This window comes from Lissotriton helveticus, chromosome 3_1 (assembly GCF_964261635.1).
Source record: "Lissotriton helveticus chromosome 3_1, aLisHel1.1, whole genome shotgun sequence".
In the NCBI taxonomy this organism is placed as follows: domain Eukaryota; kingdom Metazoa; phylum Chordata; class Amphibia; order Caudata; family Salamandridae; genus Lissotriton; species Lissotriton helveticus.
In genome coordinates, this window is record NC_136061.1 from 118,008,926 (window position 1) to 118,036,913 (window position 27,988).

Here is a 27,988-nt window from a genome sequence, read left to right on the forward strand (position 1 = left end):
GTGTCTAATGAAGTCCACTATTCTCTAATCTCAGAAAAATGGTAGCTTTCTCAAACAGGAGGGCAAAGAAACCCTAAATAGTGACAAGATAAGGACTATGGCTTAGTAAGTTTAATTTAGAAAATAAGGATCAAATACCTTATTGAGTGTGGTTTGGTAAGTTCAATGTTATAAATTAGAGAAATACGGTAAAGTACATTGTTAAGTATGGCTTAGTAAGTTAAAGGTTTCAGTTTTAAATCAGAAAAGTATGGCAAAATACCATCCATAGTGATATACACAGAGTAATATACACCGAGTGTGGTTCCTACCAATCGTAACACCTGGAAGTCTTACCTGTCCGTCAGTACCTCGATGCCCAAAAGAGCTCGCCCCGGGAGGTACCGAACGGGAGGTAGACAGCTGTATTTATAGTCACTCGAATGAGTCCAGCCGTGCACGGAAGGACTGGGGGCCTCAAAATTGAAGTCTCGACAGGCGCCTGTTTCCACATGACGCACGTATCACAGAGCAGTGCTCTAACATTACTCATGCGCGAACGCAAGAGAGGTACACTATACCTTTGCGCATGCGCGATGATATGCGCGGAGGTCCGCTATACTTATGCGCATGCGCGGAAACCGATAGAATATGTCGGTACGCGAAGGCTTCGAAAGATATTCTAAGAGTATGCTGAGCCTTCCCGGAGGTGTGCAGCTAAATCCCTCTCTATCTTGGAAAAGGGCCTACCTGAAATATAAAGATATGATGTTAACCAAAAATGGGATTAGTAGTTTGTAGAACTTGACATTTATAATGGTAACACACTTTAGCCAAAACATATGGGATCGATGTATCATGTTATTAAGTACACATGTATACTTTTTTTAAAATACATGTATACTTTAAAAAAAAAAAAAAGGATAGGCAAACTTATGATCGGTGCCGATCTCTTCATACATATCCCTAAACACCTATACTATGGGATTTGAGAAGGCTCAAACAGTTAGTATATACTTTGGGGCCCACACAAGCACCAATGTATTGATCATTAGAGTATATGTACTCTACCAAATACACAATACAAGATCATAGGTAATCTAATCAGTTTGACTAGCACACTACAAAGTGGTGATAGAGGTATCATGTCTGATTACACTGTCAGCTGAATCTTGATGGTGTTTATATGGAGATCCAGGGTATATCATCATTTAACCCCATATCAGCAGTTTTAAGTTTGTATACCCACTGTTGTTCTTTGCGGAAGAGAACATTTGTGGGGTCTGACAAGTGTGGTGGAATCCAGGGTTTTTCCAGTACAACCCAGTGTAGGTCAGTATCAGCATGTCTTTTGTCAATGAGACTATATTAGTGTCTAGCAACCCATTCTCCAGCCATCTATGTACCTGGAAAAGGTACGTAGATGAAATTTTTTTCATCTGGCGCGGAGACGAGGAAACACTTAAACTGTTCCACGAATGGTTGAACCAACAGGATGACTTCTTACGGTTTACTCCTGAATTCTCTAGATCCAGTTTGCCGTTCCTGGATCTATTGATAAAACCTAATAACGGAACTCTAGAGACAGAACTTTACAAAAAACCAACATCGTGCAATTCCTTGCTGCCTTTTCAGAGCTATCACCCACGAGCTCTTCGTGAAAATTTGCCATTTGGGCAATTTTTACGAATAAGGCACAATTGCACCAAAATGACAGAATACGAAAAACATGCCACAGCAGTTTGACCTAATAGAAAAGCATTATCCTACACAATTGATCAGGAAATCAAAGAAAAGAGCAGCAAACAATAATCGAGAAGCGTTGCTAGAAAAAAGCACTACTAGGGCAACAAACGAGAGATTAACATTTGTGAATACCTTCTCTAGTTTCTCCTATTCTGTGAAAAAGAGTGTCAACAAACATTGGGGTTTGTTAAATCTAGCAAATAATACCCTCCCAAGGCCTCTTTTTGCTTATAAACGGAGTGCTAATCTCCGAGATAAACTGGTTCACACTCAGCCATTTGGCATGAAGAAAATAGAGTCACAAACCACGTTGTGGAACATGCCTCAGGTTGTTGGTCATTTCCCGTGTGGGACATGTACAGTTTGTCCCCAAACTGAAAAAACTGTTGAAATAGACATAGGCACTTCACGCCCGTGGACAATCGACAAACACACCAACTGCAATAGCGATCGCTTGATCTACTTGATATGGTGTCCGTGCCAATTGCGTTATGTGGGAATGACCACTAGGAAAATTAAGACCCGCATCCAAGAACACAAGAGTACAATCAGATGTGGCAAACGGTCAACGAAATTGACCAATCATTTCATTGACAAAGGACATGCTGATACTGACCTACACTGGGTGGTACTGGAAAAACCCTGGATTCCACCACACTTGTCAGACCCCACAAATGTTCTCTTCCGCAAAGAACAACAGTGGGTATACAAACTTAAAACTGCTGATATGGGGTTAAATGATGATATACCCTGGATCTCCATATAAACACCATCAAGATTCAGCTGACAGTGTAATCAGACATGATACCTCTATCACCACTTTGTAGTGTGCTAGTCAAACTGATTAGATTACCTATGATCTTGTATTGTGTATTTGGTAGAGTACATATACTCCAATGATCAATACATTGGTGCTTGTGTGGGCCCTAAAGTATATACTAACTGAGCCTTCTCAAATCCCATAGTATAGGTGTTTAGGGATCTGTATGAAGAGATCGGCACCGATCATAAGTTTGCCTATCCTTTAAAAAAAAAAAAAAAGTATACATGTATTTTAAAAAAAGTATACATGTGTAGTTAATAACATAATACATCGATCCCATATGTTTTGGCTAAAGTGTGTTACCATTATAAATGTCAAGTTCTACAAACTACTAATCCCATTTTTGGTTAACATCATATCTTTATATTTCAGGTAGGCCCTTTTCCAAGATAGAGAGGGATTTAGCTGCACACCTCCGGGAAGGCTCAGCATACTCTTAGAATATCTTTCGAAGCCTTCGCGTACCGACATATTCTATCGGTTTCCGCGCATGCGCAAGTATAGCGGACCTCCGCGCATATCATCGCGCATGCGTAAAGGTATAGTGTACCTCTCTTGCGTTCGCGCATGAGTAATGTTAGAGCACTGCTCTGTGATACGTGCGTCATGTGGCAACAGGCGCCTGTCGAGACTTCAATTTTGAGGCCCCCAGTCCTTCAAGGCACGGCTGGACTCAATCATTCGAGTGACTATAAACACAGCTGTCTACCTCCCGTTCGGTACCTCCCGGGGCGAGCTCTTGTGGGCATCGAGGTACCGACGGACAGGTAAAACTTCCAGGTGTTATGATTGCTAGGAACCACACTCGGTGTATATTACTCTGTGTATATCACTATGGATGGTATTTTGCCATACTTTTCTGATTTAAAACTGAAACCTTTAACTTACTAAGCCATACTTAACAAGGTACTTTACCTTATTTCTCTAATTTATAACATTGAACTTACCAAACCACACTCAATAAGGTATTTGATCCTTATTTTCTAAATTAAACGTACTAAGCCATAGTCCTTATCTTGTCACTATTTAGGGTTTCTTTGCCCTCCTGTTTGAGAAAGCTACCATTTTTCTGAGATTAGAGAATAGAGGACTTCATTAGACACTGATATTATTTCCCGTAGAGCGGGGCCTCCCTCCAGAGCAGCCAGCCAGGTAGAGGTGAGGCAGGACTATCCTACAATTGAGGGTAAGTCAACATTATGTATGACTATTTTTATAGCATAAACCATGCAATACAGAGACAAAAATAAACAGTATGCATAATATTACATGTGATAATTTAGCAAGTTGTGTGTGTATCTGAAAGAAACAGGTTAGTATTAGATTCCTTACCTTAGAATATCCCCAGGCGTCAGTCTGGATCCAGAAACTTTTGCGTAGCAGTACCCCTGCGCGTCTGTAGGCGTCGTCTGCAGGCGTCTCCTGCGGCTCCGCGTCCGTCGTCGGCGTCGTGCGCCGTGATGACGTCGCTGGAGTATATAGACGCCGCCTCCGCGCGCTGACGTTAGTTCTTCTTTTTTCCGTGCCAGTTAGCGCTGATCCGAAGAGCAGTACTCCGGTCTTTTGACCAAAGTTTTTGAATCTTTCTGTTACTCTTAAGGTGCCGGTAGGATGCCCGGTTTTAAGAATTGTGACGGCTGTGACCGCACGATGTCGGTCACGGACCATCACCGACTCTGCCTCCGGTTCCTGGGCCCGCACCACGACGTGGACGCCTGCGTCGAATGCCGGGCCTTGACGAATAAAGCTAGACGGGAGCGGTCCCGCAAGCTACTCGAGCTCCGGGTGTCGGCCCCGCGTCGAGAGCGGTCCCGGTCCGGACGGAGGTCTAGGGAGCGATCGAGGGAGCGGTCGCGGAGCCGTCACGAGCGCTCCGAGAGTCGTCACCATTCCTCTGGTTCCTCAGGTAGGAAGCACAAGAAGTCGGGGCGTCGTCATCGTACCCCCGACTCCCCCGCGATGCGGCCGGGGGTTCGGGTGGCCCCACCCCCGCGGCTCCGCGTGAGTCGCCGGCGCGGCCTGCTCCATACCCTACGGTCCCTGGGCAAGGCGCGACGCCCGAGGAGATAGAGGCGTTCCTCATGGCCATGAGGGCACTGTCTCCTCCGACGGGGCCTACGGCGCCTGCGGGCCCGGTGGTCCCATCCGGGGGCCCTAGCGGTTCGGGTGCTCCTGCCTCGACGCCGTCGGGTGCTCCGGCCCCGACGTCGCCAACGGCTCCGGCCCCGGCGCCGGCTGGTCCACCGGCCTCTCCTGCGCCGATTCCATCGGGGCAACCCACGGTGCCGCCCCCGCGCGGCGCTGGGTCTCCGGCTCCGGCCGGCGCCGCCCCCATTCCCTCTCCGACTCCGGACGCGGAGTCGGACCGGCGTCGCCCGACGCCGAGTCCGGCGCCGATGGGGTCTGTTGACCCCGGGGAGCCGGTCTACATTGTTGACTCCGAATATGGTGAGGATGTAGATTGCGGAGAGGAGTGGGAGGGGTCTGAGGACCCTCTGACCCGCGAGTGTCAGTACAATGTGGACTGGACAGGTGACTTGGGTGACGCCAGTGGTCTGGATGACTCCCTCAACCCTGGCTTTGTCTCGCCTCCTACCGTGGCTACGGAGGAGGGGGCAGCTTATTCAGTGGTGTTGATGAGGGCTGCCAAGGCCTTACACCTTGAGCTCCCCGTCGCGGCCGTGAGGACTAACATTCTCACTGAGGTACTCAAACCGCAGTCATGCCCACAGGAGCCACTGCTGCCGTTCAATGAGGCCTTAACTGACGTTCTTTTGGGCACGTAGTCCAGGCCCGCTTCAGGTTCGCCTGTTGATAGGAACGTGGCCAGACGCCACCGTCCGTGTACGGATGACCCAAAGTTCTTGTCCACCCATCCCACCCCTGAGAGCCTGGTGATCCAGGCCTCGACTTCCCAGTCCGCATTCCCGTCGGCCCCGCCCGACCGGGAATCTAAGAGGTACGACCAGTATGGTAAGAAGGTCTTTTCGTCCCTGAGTCTGGGACTGCGGTCTTGCAACACCGCGTGCCTCTTAGGCCGCTACACCCACTCTCTGTGGGATATGGTCGCGGAACTGCTGCCTGAATGCCCGCTGGAGGTACGGGCTAAGCTCGGCAAGGCTATGGTTGAAGGCCGAGACGCAGCAAGATACTCCATAAGGTGTGGTCTTGATACGACCGACTCACTGGGCAGGGCGATGTCCACGACGGTGACGATTCGTCGCCACGCCTGGCTGAGATCCGCCAATTTCTCGGCAGATGTCCAGAATGCATTGATGGACATGCCGTTTGATGGCAGTCGCCTGTTTGGCGACAAAGCGGACCACGCGCTGGAACGCTTCAAGGACTCCAGGGTCACGGCCAAGTCCTTGGGTCTCTCGACCCAGCGCCAGCAAACGGGTTCGTTTCGCTCCTTTCGTGGCCACGGAAGGGGCGGTCCCACACGTGCTGCCAGCCACGCGCCGCAACAGACTTCTCAACGCGGCGGCGGCCGTGGGAACCGCCGTGGTGGCGGTCGGGGACAGCGGCGAGGTCAGTCCACACCTCCCCCCGCAGCTTCCGCCTCTAAATCCTCCTAGTCCGTGCTTTCAGGCCCATGTGACGCCGGTGGGCGGCAGGTTTCACCATCACCTCTCCCACTGGCACACAATAACATCGGACAGGTGGGTGCTGCAGCTCGTCCGAAGGGGCTACTCCCTCCCCTTCGAGACCACTCCTCCAGCCATGCCACCGCAGAACCACCGTGTGTCGGGGGACCACTTGACACTTCTGCAGGAGGAAGTTACGGCCCTCTTGGCCAAGGGGGCCATCGAGCGCGTTCCTGGGCCAGAAGTAGGATGTGGTTGCTATTCCCACTACTTTCTGGTACCCAAGAAGGACAAAGGGGGTCTACGTCCTATCTTGGACCTAAGGAACGTCAACGGCTTCCTCCGGAAGGAGAAGTTCAAGATGTTGACTTTGGCTCAGGTCTTGGCTGCTCTAGACCCGCAAGACTGGATGGTAGCGTTGGACTTGCAGGATGCGTATTTTCACATCCCCGTCCTGCCGGCCTACCGGCGTTACCTGCGGTTCACGGTAGGCCAGGAGCATTTTCAGTTCATCGTGCTCCCCTTCGGCCTTACCAGCGCCCCACGGGTGTTCACAAAGGTGATGGCGGTGGTCGCAGCCCATCTGCGCAGATCAGGGGTGTCAGTCTTCCCCTATCTAGACGACTGGTTGTTGAAGGCGGGCTCGCCCCAGGCAGTCGTCCACCACCTTCAGATGACGGCAGACCTCCTGCATGGGCTGGGGTTTTCCATCAATGTGCCGAAATCACACCTGTGTCCCTCCCAAAAGCTCCTTTTCATCGGAGCGGTTCTCGACTCGGCGCAGTTTCGGGTCTATCCACCGTAACGGCGGGTCCAGGATATACAGGCTTTGATTCCCATCTTCCAGCCGTTATCCCGGGTTTCGGTCAGGTTGATGCTGCGGCTACTGGGGCTGATGGCTTACTGCATCCTTCTGGTGCATCACGCCCGGTGGCGGAAGCGGGCTCTGCAGTGGGACCTGAAGTTTCAGTGGGCCCAGCATCAGGGCAACTTGTCCGACCATGTCTTGATCTCGGAGGGCACTGCGAGACAACTGCAGTGGTGGCTTACGGACCGCGATTGGGTCAGAGGCAGACCCCTCTCCCTTCCCCAGCCGGAGCACGTTGTTGTGACGGACGCGTCCCTCCAGGGCTGGGGAGGCCACTTGGGAGAGGCAGAGATCAGAGGCATCTGGTCTCCGGCGGAGTCCCGGCTCCATATAAACCTGTTGGAGCTACGGGCGATTCGTCTAGCACTGAAGGCATTCCTCCCCTTTGTCAACGGGAGTGTAGTGCAGGTGTTCACGGACAACACCACCGCCATGTGGTACTGCAACAAACAAGGCGGGGTGGGGTCGTGGACCCTTTGCCAGGAGGCCCTGCATCTCTGGCAATGGCTGGAACGTCAGGGCGTGACTCTGACGGTTCAACACCTGGCCGGTTCTCTGAACGCCAGGGCGGACGAACTCAGCCGTCGGTGCTCGATGGATCGCGAATGGCGTCTGAACTCGGACGTGGCGCAAGGCCTCTTTCTGCGATGGGGAGAGCCTTGGTTAGATCTATTCGCCACAGAAGAGAACGCGCAAAGTCATCAGTTCTGCGCGTTGGAGTTTCTAAGACGGCACTCGCACGGCGGCGCCTTTCGGCGCGAGTGGAGTTGCGGTCTGTTATACGCCTTTCCGCCTATACCACTTCTGCCCAGAGTGCTGAAGAAGTTCAGGCGCGACCGGGCCCAAGTCATCCTTGTGGCTCCGGACTGGGCTCGAAGGTACTGGTATCCCGAGCTACTCAGCATGTCAGTCGGTCCCCCGATCCGCCTGCCCCTTCAGGAGGACCTTCTGTCGCAGCAGCAGGGGACGGTCCTCCACCCGTACCTGTCCAGCCTCCACCTCCATGCGTGGAGATTGAGCGGCGACAGTTGAGGACATTCGACTTGCCTCCTGAAGTCTGTGATGTGATTCTGGCCGCCAGGCGTCCCTCCACGAAGTCGGTATACGCCTGCCGGTGGAACAGATTTGTGGCATGGTGCACAGCAAAGGCTGTGGATCCTCTTTCTGCCCCTCTTTCCGAGGTTCTCCTCTTTCTTCTCTCTCTTGCCCAGCAGGGCTCTGCTCTGGGCACTATCAAGGGCTACCTTTCTGCCCTTTCGGCCTTTCTGAGGCTGCCTGATCAACCTTCTTTGTTCAAGTCCCCTATTGTAACAAGATTCTTGAAGGGCATCACACACATGTATCCACCTGTCCGGTTTGTGATGCCTCAGTGGGACTTGAACCTGGTTCTGACCTTCTTGATGTGTGCTCCCTTCGAGCCACTTCATTCCTGTCCTCTCCGTCTCCTGACTTTAAAGACGGCCTTCCTGGTTGCCATCACCTCTGCCAGGAGAGTGAGTGAGCTCCAGGCTCTTTCTGTCAAACCTCCTTTCATGTCCATTCATCCAGACAAGGTGGTTCTGAGAACTAGACCTTCTTTCCTGCCCAAAGTAGTCTCTGCTTTTCACATCGGGCAGTCCATCACCTTACCCTCCTTCTTCCCGCCTCCGCATCCTTCAAAGGATGAAGAGCGGCTCCATCGTCTGGACCCAAAACGTGCGCTTTCATTTTATATGGATCGCACACGCCAGTCCCGGGTGGATGACCAACTGTTTGTTGGCTACGTGGGTGCGAAGAAGGGACGGGCGGTACATAAACGGACCATCTCTCGGTGGGTCGTTCTGTGCATCAAAGCGTGCTACTCTTTGGCTCGGAAGGAGCCTCCTGTTGGGCTGAGGGCCCATTCCACTCGGGCCACGGCGGCTACTACTGCCCTGGGCCGGGGAGTCCCTTTGCAGGACATTTGCCAGGCGGCTACATGGGCCTCGCTGCACACTTTTGCGAGGCACTACTGCCTGGACAGTCAAGTCCGGAGGGATGGCTTCTTTGGCCGTTCGGTCCTCCAGGACTTTCTGGTGTAGGATTGTATCGGTTCGCAGACCCACCACCGGGGTTGGTATTGCTGGGGTATCTATTCTAAGGTAAGGAATCTAATACTAACCTGTTTCTTTCAGATGAACAAGTTACTTACCTTCGGTAACGATATATCTGTAAGAAACAGTAGTTAGTATTAGATTCCTTACCGCCCCGCCCATCCTCCCCGTTCTGCGAACTGATACCTAGGGTTAAGGACATCCCTTTCAGGGCCCTAGTTTCAAATGGCACCAGTGTTGGTTCTCGCATGGCTCTGCGTGTTCTGGCGCGGAAAAGCTATGTACAAAGAACTGACGTCAGCGCGCGGAGGCGGCGTCTATATATTCCAGCGACGTCATCACGGCGCACGACACGGACGCGGAGCCGCAGGAGACGCCTGCAGACGACGCCTACCGACGCGCAGGGGTACTGCTACGCAAAAGTTTCCGGATCCAGACTGACGCCTGGGGATATTCTAAGGTAAGGAATCTAATACTAACTACTGTTTCTTACAGATATATCGTTACCGAAGGTAAGTAACTTGGTCATCTCTCTCTCTCCCTCTCTGTTTTCATATTTACAGACAAATGAAACGCAGGAATACCGGTGTTGTATAATACTTTATTTTCCAATATTATATATTTTTCACTTTATTGCAGCAGCAATTGCACATAATATTCTGGTCCTGAAGAAAGCCGATGATACTTTGGAATAGATCTATAGGCTGAAACATGTCGACCATTAAGTGACAGTGGTTTTATATCCATTCCACTGTGCTGTTTCATTTTAACCCTGACAGGTAGAACTCATTAATAAAGTTATGTAGTGATTCAACTTAGCCAGTTTTAACCTTTTCAGCGCGACCGCGTTTCCCCCTCCGGTGCTGGGCCGTAATAGAAACGGGCGTGGTCATGACGGAACGGTTCCGTCATGAGCACAGCTCAACCGTAGCTCATGACGGAACCGTTCCGTCATGAGCATGGAAGGGGTTAATCTCACCCATTCACTCCCTAACACAGCGCTGCATACCTCACTACACCCTTCATCTCACTTATGGGTTTTCCATCCTTCTTTTACAAAAACATCTCTAAGCTCCTTCTTTAAACATCGAAGTAGCAGCTTCCAGTGTTGACAAGGTTTTCAACATTGGTAAGGAGGACCCATATGATGAAGCATGTCACCTTCGGGTGAGTGAGGGTTCTTATCCTTAAGGGATGTCTCCCCCAGTTAATTTAATTTTCTTTTGAAGTAGATTGGATTTGAGAGAGGCACCTATTTGCTCATACACACATGTTTAGAGACCATAGGTGTACAAGAAGGATACCTGCCAGACCACAACATTAGGATCAGGGGATACCACAGGTGATTTCATGGGGAATCCAAAAGAGCATATGCTAGGGGAGGTTAATGAGGTTACTAGGCAAGCAGAATCGGTCCCAAAAAAGATTCATGGTGACATTGAAGAGGATTGCTGTAAGAACTTAAGCACCCCAGTGTTAAAAGAGGGGGATAACTGTGGAGTAAGTTCCCCTTTTAAGAAGGTTTTGGGTAATAATTCCTTGGGTGATCCTGTTGTAAATCTGAATAGGAAATCTTGTACACTCCTATTTTGGAATGTGGCAGGATTAAGGAATACAATTACAAACCCATTCTGGGAAACTGTTATAAATGATCAGGATATCCTGGCCCTTCAAGAAACCTGGTCTATTGATCCAGTGTATATAAGCGGTTATAGAAGCTTTTTTACTCCGGCCGTGGGGGGCCAACATGGAAGGGCAAAGGGAGGCTTAATTACGTTCCTTTCAAACCAGCTTAAGTACGAGAAAGTTTATTTTATCCCTAAATCTAGTTACTATCAAGTAATAACCCTAAGCACTAAGAAGGGAACTAATGTTGTTGTCATAAACTTTTAAAATAATATTCCGAAAAGTGAAATTCCCAACACTCTTAAAATGCTTAGGGGCGATATACAACATGAAAACGACAAAAACAATAGGGAATTGATAATTTTATGGGGGGGGGGGGGATTTTAATTGTCCACTCTGTTCAAAGGGTAAACAGGGGATTTGTGGCCTAATGTTAGAGCAGGATATCAATCTAACACATTTCGACCACTCTGTGATCTGGGATTTACTAAATGAATTACTGTTCATGTATGACCTGGGATATGCTAATGAAATAGCCCAAAAACCTACTCCCTTCGGCCCTACATTCATTGGTAGAGGAGCATCGTCCACTATTGACTTTATCATTACCTCAAATAGTTTTAGTCATAAGATCGACAGGATAAAGATTATAGAGTTACCCATAAGTGATCATCTGCCCCAAATAATAGAGGTTGAAAACCCTTTCTTTGAACACCATGAAGATGTGCTCTCCCTAGGTACAGTCCCTGATGTGGTTCTGGGGAGGCAGAATGGGTATACGCTAAAATGGGGCAAGGTCGTGCCAGAAATGTTCCTCGCGAAACTGCTGAACGTTTGTTCAGACAGTTTCGCAATTTGCCTAGGTGAGAAGTCTCACAGTGAGCAGATAATAGAGCACTTTAATATAATAGCTTCTGAAATTAAAAATAGTCTGCGGGTGGAGGCAAAGAAAAGAATAAAGGGCAATAAAAGTTGGTTCGACAACGCATGTACAAGGGCATTGACTGACTTGAAACATGCTATTCACAGGTCACCCAGAGACCTGCTAGAAATAAGAGGTTTGAGGAAAACATATAACAAGGCTCTAAATAATAGAAAAAATTCTATAAAAAAGCAAGCTCTAGAAGCCCTCTCCGGGGCTTCACAGTCCAAGGATGCATCCGCATTTTGGAGGGCCGTTAATACCCCCTTCCTCTTTGACAATCACAAGGCCCGCATGGAGATAGCAATTGTTGAGGAGGACTGGGTCGAGCATTTCTCAAATCTTTATAGGTCCCAAGATGAATCCCACACTACAGATTCTTTTTCTATAACGGGTAATAGTGGAGCAGGGGTTGAAAAATTGGTAATAACTTTGGAGGAAGTCATGATAGGTGTGAAAGCAACGAAGGGAGGCAAGGCAGCAGGGCCTCATGGGATCCCTGCAGATCTATATAAAGCTAGCACTGAGATCTGGGGCCCCATGCTGGTACAGCTTTTTAATGCAGCACTCGCTAGGGGTTTAAATCCGTCTTGGTTCACCTCGGTTATCGTACCTATATATAAGAAGGGAGATAGACAAAATTGTACCTGTTATAGGCCAATCTCCCTCCTTGACTCATCCGTAAAAATCCTTGGAAGAATCATCCTGGCAAGACTTCAGAGCTGGGCGGGGGAGAATGAGATAATGAGCGACCTACAGTATGGATTCCAGAAGGGCATTGGAACCGTTGAACAATGTTTAAATTTAATGATTGTTCAACAAAAGTATACCAGGGTAAAAGGTGAATATCTGTACCTTACGTTTGTCGACCTTTCGTCGGCGTTCGACTGTGTGTCACATACTAAATTATGGGCAATCTTGAAAGGGCTGGGCGTGGAAGATCTTATCATTTGCTTCCTGAGAGAATTATACTCGGGGGCTACTGCTTCAGTCCGTTATGGTAGGGGGGAGAATGTACCAGAAAATTCAAAGTGGGACGTGGAGTACGCCAGGGGTGCGTTCTGGCCCCTTTCCTATTTTTGCTTTATATAAACGGACTTGAGCATCGTCTTCTGCAGGAGTGCAGGGATATGCCCAGGGTTGGTAAGAGATCCATCCCTGCACTCTTGTATGCGGACGATGCAGTCTTAATGGCACGTACTCCCTTGGCCCTACAAAAATTGATGTTATCATTTGAGAAGTTCATGTTGAGTATAGATCTAAAAATCAATTGTAGTAAAACTTTCTCCATGAACTGTGGCACAAGATCTGGAAAGCAGATGAAAAGAATGTTTATAAATAACGTTCCTTTGGAAAATACCACTACCTTCCCTTACCTGGGTATCTTGTTTCACAAATCTGGGGTTTGGACAAGTGCTGTAAAGGCCAGAACTCTTTTGTTCCAAAAAACTATAATGCCATAAAGACTTTTATAAAAAAAACTGGGCAAAAAACCAATAAGAGAAATCCTGACTATATATAATGCCACGTGTACATCGGTAGCCCTGTATGGTGCAGGTCTTTGGGGGTATTCGAACGTAGAACCAATTCAAATAGCCGAAAATAAATTTATGAGGGATGTCCTAGCGGTACCGCAAAGTGTTTCAACCTACATTTGTCATATTGAACTGGGACAACCTCATATTTCGGATATAATTAGAACACAACCCATCCTCTTGTGGCATAGGGTATGGAAAACTAATGAATGTGTCATGAATCGGGCTATGTTGCAGGATGTACTAAAAATGGAAAATGTGGGTAGATTTGGTTGGCTAGATGAAATGAAATGAAAAAGAAACTTAATAAAGCGCACTGCGGCCAAGCGGCTTCCTGGCGCTGAGGGTGGGACCGGATTCTACAAAGCAAACCTAGGGAACTAACCGGGGAAAGCCTGGGAGAAGAGGAACGTTTTTAGGGCTTTGCGAAAGGCAGGATAAGTAGGGATAGAGCGAATGGACAACGGAAGACTGTTCCAAAACTGGGGGGCCAAAACCGAAAAACGGGTGCCACCAATTCGGGATTTGCGAAAGCGGGGTACTTGGAGAAGAAGAAGAGATGAAGAACGGAGGGTACGAGCCGGGGTATAGGGAGTGATTAAAGAAACAATAAAGAGGGTAGCAGAGTGAGTATAGGCAAGAAAGGCTAAGCAAGCCAGTTTGAAGAAAGATCTGAAGTGCACCGGGAGCCAGTGGAGGGACTTAAGGACAGGCGTGATATGAGAGAATTTGGGGAGATGAAAAATGAGACGGGCCGCCTGATTTTGAATGGCCTGTAGCTGTCGGGTTTCAAAGGCCGGAATGCCGACATAGAGGCCATTCCCGTAATCAAGGCGGGAGGTGATGAGGGCCATAATGATGGATTTGAGGGCATTCGTGGAAAAGAACCGGGAAATTTTTCGGATGAGGCGGAGAGACAGAAAGCAAGATGAGACGACGGAGCTGACTTGGGCATGCATAGAAAGGTCATTGCTGACCTTGATGCCCAGAGTGCGGACAGAGGGAACTGGTAGGGGGGGAGAACCGAAGGAAAGGGGCCAGTGGGTCGGGGACCAGGGATTAGTGGGACCACCCGTGAGGACAAGCTCCGTCTTGTCCGGATTCAGCTTAAGGTGATTCGTGGCCATCCAATCCGAGATAAAGACTAGGGTAGAGCTGAGAAAAAGAGGAGAGTCAGAGGTAGAAAGATCAAAGATGAGCTGGAGGTCATCCGCGTAGTTATACACGGAGACCCCCAGCTCACGAAGAGAAAGGATGAGAGGGTAGATATACAGATTGAAAAGAAGGGGAGAAAGAGATGAGCCTTGGGGGACCCCACACACAAGAGGGCGGGGGGGAGCGGAGAACCCTGCAAGGTGGACTGCCTGAGACCTACCCTGAAGGAAGGACGCTAACCAAGAGAGTGCCACACCCCTAATGCCGGCTGCGCTGACACGGTCGAGAAGGATGGTATGGTCGACCGTGTCAAACGCAGCCGACAGGTCGAGGAGCACCAACGCTTGGGGAAGATTGGAATCCGCTTTTCCCTTGAGCTCATCCAAAACAGCGGTGACGACGGTCTCTGTGGAATGGCCCGGAATGGATTACGTTAAACGTTTTATGATTCAAATTGGTTGCCGACAATATTACGAGGACCCACTTACTATGGGAAATATACCCAGAAAAGTTCTGAAAAAACTGTTTGGAATACCTCGAAGACAAGAGAAGGCGAGAGGAAATGAGTAAAAAGACAGTTACCTCGCACATCTTGTTATTAACTGGCAACAAAGTACAGCCATACTTAACTCTCCCGATGTCTAATTAAGATCGTTTTCTCTTGACCCGTTTTAGATTAAATATAGTTTTCAGACTCTTGTCCTTCCCAGAAATGAATTCATGGTTGCGGAATTTACCTACTTGCCCTTGTGATGATTCCTCGCCCCAATCTGATATCCACATTTTATATTTTTGTAAACTTTATATTATGCCACGTAGGAAACTCATAATCCTATTCCTTAAAGAAATGAATTTAAACAGATGTCGTCCAGCTTTTTTAGAATTTCAGAGAATGGACACAGTTTTAACTGTTGCTGTAGTTTTAAGCTTTTTTAAATATATATTTAAAATACGGAAAACAATTGGCATTGATGAAATGTAATAGATCTGTCACTTTTTAAATTCCCTTGTGTAAAATTGTAAATTTCATGCTGCTGCTTTTATGGTTATTGTCTTTTAACCGAATAAAGTACTTTTTTTTTAGTTGTTTTTTTTAGTACATTTCTTATCCGGTTGGGCCTGGACACAACTGATGGCTGGGTTGGCAAATTGACAGAATAAGTGCTGCAGCGCCATGCGTGGATGAGGTTTACAGTCTTCTCTGGAAATGCCCAAGCAGCCTTAATGGATATGCCATTTGATTGCAATCACCTCTGGTTAATAGGTAGATTTGGCCCTAGAGCGATTCAAAAGACTGGCGTCACATGGTGCTCTATGGGTATCTCTAAACCTACTAAACTACTGCTTGTTTCTGTTCCAGGGAAGACCTGGCTTGGCAGTTTGGCTGGTCCGTACCCATGAAGAACACGGTCAAGACTGATTTGCATATAGCTGGGTCTGAACTAGGGTGGCGAAGTGAGCTAATGAACGATTCTGGATTCAACCCAGATAATCTGTGACTGGGAATGAGTGTCTGAAAAGTTTGAGCACTCCGTCCATTATCTCCTCTTGTTTGCTTTTCGCCCTAAGTTGGCAGGGTATACCCAGATGTGGGTGCTTTTGCTCACTTTGCCACTGGATTCATGCTAGCCTGGCTGATGAGGGGTGTTACCCTGAAATCGGTCCCAGGATGCTTGTTTCCGGTCCACGGAAGACCTAGCTTGGCAATTCAGGACGGATTGTACCCATGAGGCACAGGGTCAAGACTGATTTGCATGTAGCTAGGTCTGAACTGGGGTTGCAAAGTAAGCTAAATAATGCTGATGGATTCAACCCAGATCTGTGACTGGGGGTGAGTGTCTGAAAAATGTCAGCGCTCTGTCTATCATCTCCTTGTGATAGCTTTATCCTGGATATCCGTCACCCTGCTTTGTGGGTATCACTGCACACGTTCACAAAGCACTATTGCCTTGACCATCAGGTCTGTTGGTATGAGGTGTTTGCCTGTTTAACTCTGCACCTTTTGGTCTGGGACATACCACAAACCCACCACCTGCGGAGGTGCTGCTTTGGTATCTGCAAGTATCCATCAGAAGAACAATTAACTTACTCTTGGCAATGCTCTTTCTAGTGAATACTCGAACACACATTTCTTGCCTCCCTCCAGCCTCTTGGGTCTATGGCATGGACTCTTTTCCATCTAAAAAGGTCCCACTCTAGAGATCTGCACACTGATCATAACAAATTGCTGATGGGCTCCGCGTCTGAGGGCACAGACAAGACTACAAAAGAAACTGATGCAGCACGCATGGGTGGTGCCTATAAGCAGCTCCATTCGAATCCAGGCTTACGCCTAGAGATTAATCACAAAGTGAGGAATCTGTGGTTAGAGTATCCACCGGAAAAAGCATTACAGAAGATCAGTTTGTCTTTGTTAAGATTGACACTCTTGAAGTCAGACATCCAATCGAATTCTATGAACCTTCTATTCTCAGAGTTCGTTCTGTTTCGCACACATGCAGATGATGCGATGGAAAGGATGAGGAAGGAGGCGAAGCAGTTAAAGCAATGTGTCTCGAGGAAAATATTTTTTCAGAACCCAATATTGCTGCTGAGACTACCGGTACCATTACACCATAGGGTTCTATACCCTCCATGGGCTTATTATAATTACGGGCATAAGTAACAAGTATCATATCATACACCAATCAGCAAACATAAGAGGACAGCAACAGCATACATGGTCCTCTTCATCTGGAAAATCTAGACACTAAATAAAACAATGCAAATTCCACTTCTCCTCTGCTCCCTACTCCAGTGGAATTGAGAGTATTTTCAGCAGACAAGTAGATCTTGCAAGCAGTAGATGTCCCCGTTCTACATCAAGGGAAAGTTATTTACTCAGGATATTTATTGGTCCCCAAGAAAGGCACCAGAACAAACTTTCTTCCCATCTTGGATGTGAGGCAGGCCAACAAGTATACAAGAAAGCAAATATTCAGAATGCTAGCCTTACCCCAAACTTATCCTCAACTCACAAAAGGAAATTAATTTGTTTGGTGGATTTGCAAGACTCCTTTTTAGGTCTCGGACCTAAAGGCTGCGCTTGCGCAGTCTGGGGTCGGAGAATTAATGTCCCTTAGTAGCGCTTTGGAACCCGCCTCCCTGCCCTGTCTCTCCTCCATTGGCTGGCTTCCTAAACGGAGGCCAGCCATTAGAGGAGAGATGCGTCACTCCGATTTAGCCCCGTCTTTTTCGGATTTAGGGGCATAAGTTTTGCTGTTCTTTAGACAGTGACGTTGTCTGTCACTCAAAACAGTAAAACCACGCCCCCGATTCCGAAAAATTCGGAAGCTTGAGCCGGCCATTTTGCGGCTGGTAAGGTTGAGGTAGGCAGCGTCGGGGATGGGGTGCACTAGTTCATTGTTTTGGGCTGTTTTCTGTTGGCTTTTGTCTACTACTAACTTCCTCAGCCTCCACTTTGGCGCTGTGGTGAATACCCTGTGAACCTTCTGTTTGAACAGCACTGATGCGGAAGTGGGCGGAGTCTTATGAAGTGTATTGCGGTATGCTCCTAGGAAGCTGCAAAGGGCACATTTTTAGGCCTTCTTCTTGATCCATGCGTATTCTCAGGGCTTTTGTGAGGTTGTGCATGAATGTCTCTAAATCTTCTTTCACTTGAGGCCACCGTTGCTTTCCTGCTGCAGTGATCGCGCGAGGCAAGCCAAGGCAGTGCAGCACCCCCCGGGCAGCCTACCCCAGCGTTGCTAACAGCGCTAGAGCCCGCGAGCCTGAAGGCAGCACGCACAGAGCGCTCCTCGCGCTCCACCCCGCCCATTGTCGGCGCTGCACTCCAGCCGCCTCGCGCTGCTTTCCTCCCTCCTCATCCTCTGGCTGGGCTCTAATCGGCTGGGGGACAACGCTGCGTGGGAATGTGGTCTCCGCTCACTGGTCCTTATACTAGCGCCAAGAAGCACACACTGCTTGGGTTGACCGGCGCCACAACAAAGTGCGCTCTAATGAGGTAAGGAACATCTTTAGCTGTCATTTCCCGCATGTAATGCCCCCTGTTCCGTCGTGTTTGCTTTCCTGCCCCTGTTCCGTCGTGTTTGCTTTCCTGCCCCTGTTTTGTCGTGTTTGCTTTTCTGCCCCCTGTTCCATCGTGTTTGCTTTCCTGCCCCCTGTTCCGGTGTGCTTGCTGCCCCCTGTTCCGTTGTGATTGCTGCCCCCTGTTCCGTCGTGCTTGCTGCCCCCTGTTCCGTTGTGCTTGCTGCACCCTGTTCCGTTGTGTGCTTGCTGCCCCGTTCCGTTGTGCTTGCTGCCCCGTTCCGTTGTGCTTGCTGCCCCCTGTTCCGTTGTGCTTGCTGCCCCCTGTTCCGTTGTGCTTGCTGCCCCCTGTTCCGTTGTGCTTGCTGCCCCCTGTTCCGTCGTGCTTGCTGCCCCCTGTTCCGTCGTGCTTGCTGCCCCCTGTTCCGTTGTGCTTGCTGCCCCCTGTTCCGTTGTGCTTGCTGCCCCCTGTTCCGTCGTGCTTGCTGCCCCCTGTTCCGTCGTGCTTGCTGCCCCCTGTTCCGTCGTGCTTGCTGCCCCCTGTTCCGTCGTTCTTGCTGCCGCGTTCCGTTATGCTTGCTGCCCCCTGTTCCGTTGTGCTTGCTGCCCCGTTCCGTTGTGCTTGCTGCCCCCTGTTCCGTCGTGCTTGCTGCCCTCTGTTCCGTCGTGCTTGCTGCCCCCTGTTCCATTGTGCTTGCTGCCCCCTGTTCCGTTGTGCTTGCTGCCCCCTGTTCCGTTGTACTTGCTGCCCTGTTCCGTTGTGCTTGCTGCCCCCTGTTCCGTTGTGCTTGCTGCCCCCCGTTCTGTTGTGCTTGCTGCCCCGTTCCGTTGTGCTTGCTGCCCCCTGTTCCGTCGTGCTTGCTGCCCCCTGTTCCGTCGTGCTTGCTGCCCCCTGTTCCGTCGTGCTTGCTGCCCCCTGTTCCGTCGTGCTTGCTGCCCCCTGTTCCGTCGTGCTTGCTGCCCCCTGTTCCATCGTGCTTGATGCCCCCTGTTCCGTCGCGCTTGATGCCCCTGTTCCGTTGTGCTTGCTTTCCTGCCCCCTGTTCCGTTGTGCTTGTCTTCAATATGGCGAAGGAAGTACTTTCAAATACCCGTGTTCCGAGTACCAGTTGTTTTTCTTTGCACTCTGAAAACCGTGATAAACAGGATTCAAATAATCAAATCGGCGTTCAAGTCACTGAGCCATCCTGCGTTAGGCGAAGGAATTCTAGTGCTTAATCATTTTCTAGAGACATGAAGCGCTACATTAAAGAAATCTCAAAGTACTCTTACTCACATCTAGTAAGAATACAGGGGCATATTATCAAGGGGGTTTATCTCCGCTTTTTTGGCTTTAAAAGCCAAGAAAGCGGAGATAAAATTATCTCCCTATTACCTAGCTGTCGCTAACACCAGTTAGCGACAGCTAGTAGGAGATAGCGCCCATCTTGGGCCCCTCTTTGCATGTCAGTGAAATTTATCACTAATGACATGCAAAGTGGGCGTGCCAAGATGTTAGCGACTGGAAACAGTCGCTAACATCGCTATCTCCTATTACCAACTTTTGGAGATATTCGCGCTAAGCGTGATTATCTCCAAAAGCTAACACCTACCCCTGAGCAGTTCTTAGCCATGTTATCCAATGGTAGGTGGATAACATGGCTAAGAGCATTAGCTTGGTAATGCATGAATATCGCTGACTTTTCGGCGATATTCATGCATTTCGGCCAATTTTTATCGCTTAGGAGATAAACCTTGATAATAGCAAGGTTCCTAAGCGATAAAAATCGCCGCAGCTCGGCGATAAAAATATTGCCGCTAAGCCAAAAATAGCGATAATTATCGCTAGTTGTTGGTAATATGCCCCACATTTCGTATTGAGCCCCAGAGGGCAATAAAAAAGGATCATTGCTGGGAGGCGCGTCAAATCTAGCACCTAGAACTGAGTCAAAGCTCTACACGGGAAGCTCCGAGGAAACAAATATACGGAAACATGCAGCGAGAATATCTATTTGGAATGCCATAATAAAATGTTACAAGTATACCTTATTAAAAGACACTAGTCACTGTCACATATCGCCAGTGAAGTGCGTCCATGCCATGTTTTAAAGCCTGGTAAACTGAACTATCCATTGCGTGATCTCATTTGGGATGTCAATAAAGATTTATTGTATGTCAATATTATATGTCTGTGCATCTGAATTTATATCATATGGGCTATTTTAAATGGAACTTACGACACTGGAAAGGAGAATCGTATTTGCTTGGCTTTTGAAGTGCTTAGAAGCATCTCCATAAGTCGGAAATGAATAATTGCGGAAATATAAAAGCTTTCTTTGGGACTAAATGTCCCACGGCAGACTTTTTTTTCCTCCTTGACAGCTTACCTTCCTGCCTGCCTCGAATGTGTCTATTTTAATATCCGAAGCCAGGGTTCTGCACCCCAACAACAACAACAGTACAGGCTCGGGGTTCGCTATAAACTTGAAACAAGCACTGAGCAGCGGGACGGCTCCGACTTCATGGGAAGTTTAACAAGCATTTACAATGCAATGGTCTCGGCATTATTAAAGGTAGAGCTATTGGCATTGCTCATGAAATTTTTTTTTTTAAATCATAAATAAATGCCATTGTCATTTACATTGCCAATAGGTCATGCATTTGCGAGCGATTAAGCTATTGGCCTTGTAAATGATAATGCAATATATTTAACAATTAAGCTATTGGCAATGTAAATGACAATGCCATTTATTTATGATTTAAAAAAAAAAAGTCATGAGCATTGCCAATAGCTCTACCTTTAATAATGCCGAGACCATTGCATTGTAAATGCTTGTTTCATATCCCAATAATACGAAAACAGAAGTACATATGGGAAAAAATCATTGCGATTTCAGAGTGCTCCCTTTTGGACTGAAATCTGCACTCGGCATTTTCCAACTGCATGGCAGTTGTGGCAGAACATTTAAGGGGACTAATGATTTATACATATGCAAAACAATCATATCCCTTCATCGTCTAGGTCTTCATAGAAACTGCAAAATCAGATATGACCCTGGTTCAGATTCTGGACCACTTAGACGTTACTGTGAACCAACGTTACTGTGAACCAAAGGATCGAAGGAGTGCGCCCTTCAGGGGACAGTGTCTACCATTTTGGAGAAAGGACAATGCCTTTGCAAACTCCCTCTCCCGCTGCACATCGGATATCCATGCTGGGAAAGCTGGCCTCTTGCATTTATCTAGTGCAATAAGCATGTCTTTTCACCCAACCTTTACAACAATGCTTGGAAGACCAATGGATTCAACACCAGGACAATTGGGTAGACACATTGAAGCTACTGCTACAGGCCAAAGATTCTTATCTGATGGAGGCATAAAACAAAGAATTATTTACCCTCTCAGGCATTAGAAACGGATGTGTCCCTGGCAGTATTTGTGTCAACGGTGTGGAAACCTGGGATAATGGGCGATGCCCTTCTAAAATACTAGCCCAAGAACAATTCCTGCATACTTTCCTAATTCTTCCCCCAATTCCTTCAGTGCTAATTAAGCGGAATCATTGCAATGCAAAAATACAACATGTCGCCCCAGAATACCCCAAGACGCTGGTGGTTCCTGGAACTGCTTCACCTTTTTAAATTGCTATGCACACTGAATATGTTATCGAAGATTCAGGGGAAGATCTACCATTCCAACGTAGAAACGGTGAGCTTGGCTACATGGTTCCACTGTTACATACAAGATCCTTGAGCTGACACTCCGTGTGTGTGTATGTTGAGCATATGGATGGGCAGTAGCAACGCGGCACATTTATGGTAGGACTCTGCATGGTGGGAATCTAGTAGTAAAACCAGTGCGGTCCATTTTGGATGACCCATAGGTTGGAGGGCGGATACAGCTTCCTTGACAGTGGGAGTGGTGTGGGCTGCATTCCTGTGAAGGGAGTGTGGAGGCCCAGACACTGAGGTGAAGGTGGTACGAGACAGGATTCCTCTAAAAAAATCATTATCAACCTTGTTTGCAGAGGACTGCTAATGAGCTCTTCCTGAGCACTGCCATCTTGTATATGGAAGGGGTGAAGGGTGGGACTAGGTTTCTGTTCAGCGTGAGGAAGTTTCTAGGCAGGGACTGTCTGACCCTGGTTAAGGCTATGTTTATGTTGGCATACAATCAGGCCTGGCATCATACTACAGCAGAGCCCTCCCACCCCCAGCGGTAGATGCCTGCATTCCCAGAGGGGCATCAATGCCTCAGCAATACTTCTAAATAAAGATTGCCTGATAGCATGACCTTGTTTATTTGTTCGTATCCAGGCTATCTCCATTCACAGACAGGGTTGCAGGGCATAAATAAAGGAAATGGAACTGTAATGCTAAGTGCCTTGGGCACTACCTTTGTGGGTTTGTTGACAGGATCAAGGGCTGTCTAAAAAGAACAAAATGTTCTGTAACTTTTGTTAATGCACAAACAAAAATGGAAAATGCAAGTTAAGCTAAACTTTGGGAAATGCACTCTTATCTTACAAAACCTTCAGTGATTAATGCCATCACTGCAGATGGCTGTGTGTGTCACCAGTGTCACAGAATTTAATACTGGTTGGTGCAGTGGGGAATAGTTATTTGCGTATTTATAGTGCTACAATGGCCCAGCCTGTGATGGAAAACACTGTCAATATGTAAGTCATTATTTTAAAGTTCTATTGCACACAGTATAAGATAGGCTGCAGCAAGACGATTTAGGGGCATATTTACAGGAATTGTGGCACTGGGCAGCTGAGCAAGTTACCGTGCTGAGCTGCTTCACAGGAAAAGGGCAGGAATATGCTATATTTATCTAATGCAGCACATTCCTGTCCTTTCCCCCGCGCTGGTGCCGTTTCAGCAGCCTAGCGCTAACACAGGCACCTTTGCACCATGGTGCAAGGCTGCCGTTGTTGTAGGTACAATTGTTTTTGTGCAGGGAGGGGTACTTTTCTGCACAAAAACAATCCTGAGAGGTCATCTGCTCTTTCTATGTGTGCTACAGATTGACCAGGATTGGTAATTCTGGAAATGCGTCAAAAACCATGGGATTTGCGTGTGAACACCCACCAAAACTCCCATGGAACACCCACGATGTCCAGAGTAATGCTATGCAGCGATTTGCGCTGCATTACATTACTTCGTATTTTTAAGCCATTATCAAAATGACTTAGAAGTTTGCATCGTGCATGTACCACATTGCGTGGTGCAACATGATGCAAAGCCCGTATAAATATGCCCCATAGTATTTATGATGAAACAGCTGTTTTCAAATTATATATTTTAGGGATGTGTAGTCAGAATGTACCCAGTTCCAAACATTTTTGAGTGTCCATTAGCCTCTTCACTGCTAGGCTTGTTCCCCCACTATGCTAAAGCTTTTTTGGGCTATTTGGGGTAGTTCACGCTTAGGCCCCTGTAACTTTTTGTCTATATAAGGTATCCATGTCAAATATGCGTCCTTTTTCCAACATCCTGAGGATTCTAAAGGTATCCAGGGTTGGTGGATTCCCCTGGAGGGGACCCAGAAATTAGCCAAAATACAGCTACTTATTATTTTTTATATGGGGAAAAAAGTGTTGCAGAAGAGTGTTTGTTTTCCTACCAATAGCATCAACACAGGGTTTGTGTAGATGAAATCACCATCTTCTCATCTTTCAGGACCAAGTAGACTTTTGTCAGAAAACCAAAGCTTTATGCACAGTTTTGGCATCTCACTGGGACATAGCATATTTTGCTATTGTTTGTGTGTTCAAGCTCCTTCCAGTTAATGTTAGAAATGGGTCTGAAAGCAATTATGGATCCTGGAAAGCTATACATTTCTGAAAAGTAGACAACATTCTGAATTCTCCAAGAGGTCATTTGTGTAGATCCTGCAAGGTTTTAAAAAAATATATAAACTAACATTTAAATATAAAAAATATTGACAGGGAGTTGAAAGAAAACAGCCATTTGTACCAACATTTTCACCTGTAACCTTTTCTAAGTATGACAGATTTTTGAAAGCTATATACCATTACATCCGCTGGACCCTTCTGGTTGTGTGGATATATAGGACGTGTAGCTTCACCAAGAACTTGAGGAACCCAGAGCCAATAGCTGTGCTGCGTCTTTCAATGGGTTTTTATTGTGTACTGGGTATATAGCAATTCATTTGGTAAAATATAAACAGTGAAAAATAGGTACCAAGAAAACCTATATATTTCTGAAAAGGGAACAGAATATTGCGTTTAGAAGCAGTGGTTATTTGCACATCTACAAAACTGTGAGTACCCATACAAGCATTTGAATTAGAGGTCATTTTTCAAAATGACTTTTTCTTTTTTTACAAATTGTCTTACATTTGGAATGCAGAAATGAAAAGAAAGTCAATTGGTAATAACACTTGTTCTTCTATTCTGTGCCCCCCTAAGTGTCCTAATAAAAATGCTACTTCACTTGTATGGGTAGATCTAGTGCCTGCAACAGGAAACGGCCCAAAACTCAACGTGGACACATCACATTTTTCGTGTGAAAACTGCCCCTTTTTTTTGGAATGTGCCTCGCTGTGGATTTTGGACCCTAGCTCAGCTGGCACTTAGGGAAAACTAGCAAACCTTTATATTTTTTTTAAACTACGCACCCAGGGGAATCCAGGATGGGGTGACTTGTGTGGCTCTCACCAGGTTCTGTTACCCAGAATCCCATGCAAACCTCAAACTTTGTTTAAAAAAAAAAGGTTTCCTCACATTTCTGTGAGGGGAAAGTTCTGGAATCTGCATGGATCAACAACCTTCCACCCACCCAGCACTGTCTCCTGATAAAAGTGGCACCTTACTTGTGTGGGTGGGCCAAGTGCCCGGGGCAGGGAAGGGCCTAATATGTGATGTGGTGACATCAAAATGACCTATCACAAAACAACCTGAGTTTGCAAGGGGGGGGTCCCCTGTGTTTTTGGCCCTGGGCTCGGCGGCCATCTAGGGAAACCTACCAAACATTTCTGAAACGTAGACGCCCAGGGGGGGTATGGCTTGCATGGATCCCCAGCGTTTTCCTACGCAGAATCCTCTCTAACCCTCACATTTAGCTGAAAAAACCCACATTTTCCTCTCATTTCACTCTGGCATCACCGTGCTGGCACAAATGTCCTACTATTTAGTGTTTCCCCTCAGTCTCCCAGGTAAAATGATACTTCACTTCTGTGGGTGGGCCAAGGGCCTGTGACTGGGAAGAGCCAACAACACATAGGGATTGAGGGGATAGCACAGTGAACTTAAAGCGCTATATTTTTTAAACAATCAGTTTTTAGGCGATTCTGCATTGGGCACTCACACAAGTGAGGTATCATATTTAGCGGGAGACCAAGGGGAACACTGTGTGGTATGACATTTGTGCCGGAGCGGTGATCCCACACACAAATGAGGAAAATGTGAATTTGTTCAGCTAAATTTGAGGTTTGCAGGGGATCCTGGGAAGCAAAATGCTTGGGGATCCATGCCAGCCACACATTCCTGAACTCCCCAAGGTGTCTAGTTTTCAGAAATGTGTGCGTTTGGTAAGTTTCTCTAGATGGCTGCTGAACCAGGGACCAAAAATGCAGGTTCCCCCTTGCAAAACCAGGTTGTTTTGTGATAGGTAATGTAGATGTCTCCACAATACATTTTGGGCCTTCACCTGTCACGGGTATTCGGCCCTCCCACACAAGTGAGGTACCATTTTTATCAGGCGACCTGGGGGGATGCTGGGTGGTAGGAAATTTGTGCCAGCCTGGGGATCCCACAACTTTTCTACACAGAAACGTGAGAAAAAAATTAGATTTTTTCAGCTAGATTTGAGGTTTACATGGAATCTGGGTAGGAAAACGTTGGGAGACAACGCAATCCATACCTCCCTGGACTCCCTTGGGTGTCTAGTTTTCAGAAATGTATGGGTTTGGTAGGTTTTTATAGATGGTCACCTAGACAGGGCCAAAACCCCAGGTGAACCCCTTTTCAAAACCAGGTCGTTTTGTGATAGGTAATGTAGATGTCTACACAATACATTTTGGGCCCTTACCTGTCACGGGTAATTGGCCCACCCACACAAGTGATTTACAATTTTTATCGGGAGACCTGGGGGAAAGCTTGGTGGTCGGAAACTAGTTTTTTCTGATACCAGAAAATTATTACACAGTAATGCAAGAAAAATGTGTGACTACAGTCACATTTTGAGGTTTGCATGGCATTATGAGTAAAAAAAGTTAATGGGATCCATTAAAGGCACGCCACTCAGTACTCCCCATTTCTTTTAGTTTGCAAAGATATCTATAGTCGTTTGATTTTCCCTGGAGACAAAGTACACCTTGGCACAGAAATACAGACAAGACAAATATTACTGCCTAGCCATCTGTTCCTCAAGTACACACTCATACATACTGCTTGGATTTGGCACAAAAAGGAAATGCATTGTTAATAATTAAAAGGTTAAAAACCTGAACTAATGACTCCCAGCTCGTGAGCTGTAAAGACATGGGAAGGCACCAACCTCTTTACAGGCCATTCACACATCTTTCATACGTGACACACAAGACCATTCACACCGCCAGCCGCGGGACCTGCAAATTACAACAATCACATCAACAGACAGTGCCATTCAAGGGCCCATCACTTTCATACTCTCACATGACTGACACAGCAATCACACCAGCTGCCGGTTGACGTAGTGTGTGCAGTGGCTTGCAGTGTGTAATGACCAGCAGAAAGTCACTGCTCACACACCACCAGTTAAACGATAGTCCTCACACACTGCCAGCAAAATGCCAGTCCACGCACACCGCCAGCCAAGCACCAGTCCACACACACCGCCAGCAAAGCCCCAATCCATGCACAATGCCAGCCAAGCGCCAGTCCATGCACAACACCAGCCAAGCGCCAGTCCATACACACTGCCATGCCAAACGCCATTCCACACATACTGTCATCAAATTGTTTTATATCAAGAAAGAAAACAGAAACCTATTGGAAATAGATAAAAAAAAACTATAACTACAAACACAACAGCAGTAACTAAATACATCATTCTAATGCCAACTGTGAAACAGAAATACAAATATAAAACAGTACATACCAGACAGTTCACTATTAGACTCACGGTTGCTCCCAAAAATCTCTTTTGAGTGTGATACAATCTGAAACATGTGGGCACACACAGCCCAGGATTAGAAGAACAATCACCACACTGCATACAAGTCTCCTTCCACGTACCTCTTCGCTAATAGACTCTACATCTCTTACAGGGGTTGTGTTTTTTGGGCATGGGAGGAATTAAATCGGGAAAGTGGCAATCTTTCAAACTAGCCACATCCTCCACCACTCCAACTCTAGCCTGTTTCACTACAACAAGGCTGCCTATCACATACTCCTGAAACTGAACAAAAGTTATCCTTGACGCGGGAGAGCACTACTTGAACACAACAAAAGCATTGCAAGTTGCTAAGGTGAAGAGATGGATGGCAAACTTCTTATACCAAATCTAAGCCTTACGAACATCAGTGTAAGGTTCCAATAACTGATCTTCTCTATCTACACCACCCATGTGCTTATTGTAGTCTACAATGCACACAGGTTTGTGCACTTCAGCAACCTGACCCCCACACAGTCACAGGTGAAGTACTTTCATCATGCATGGTA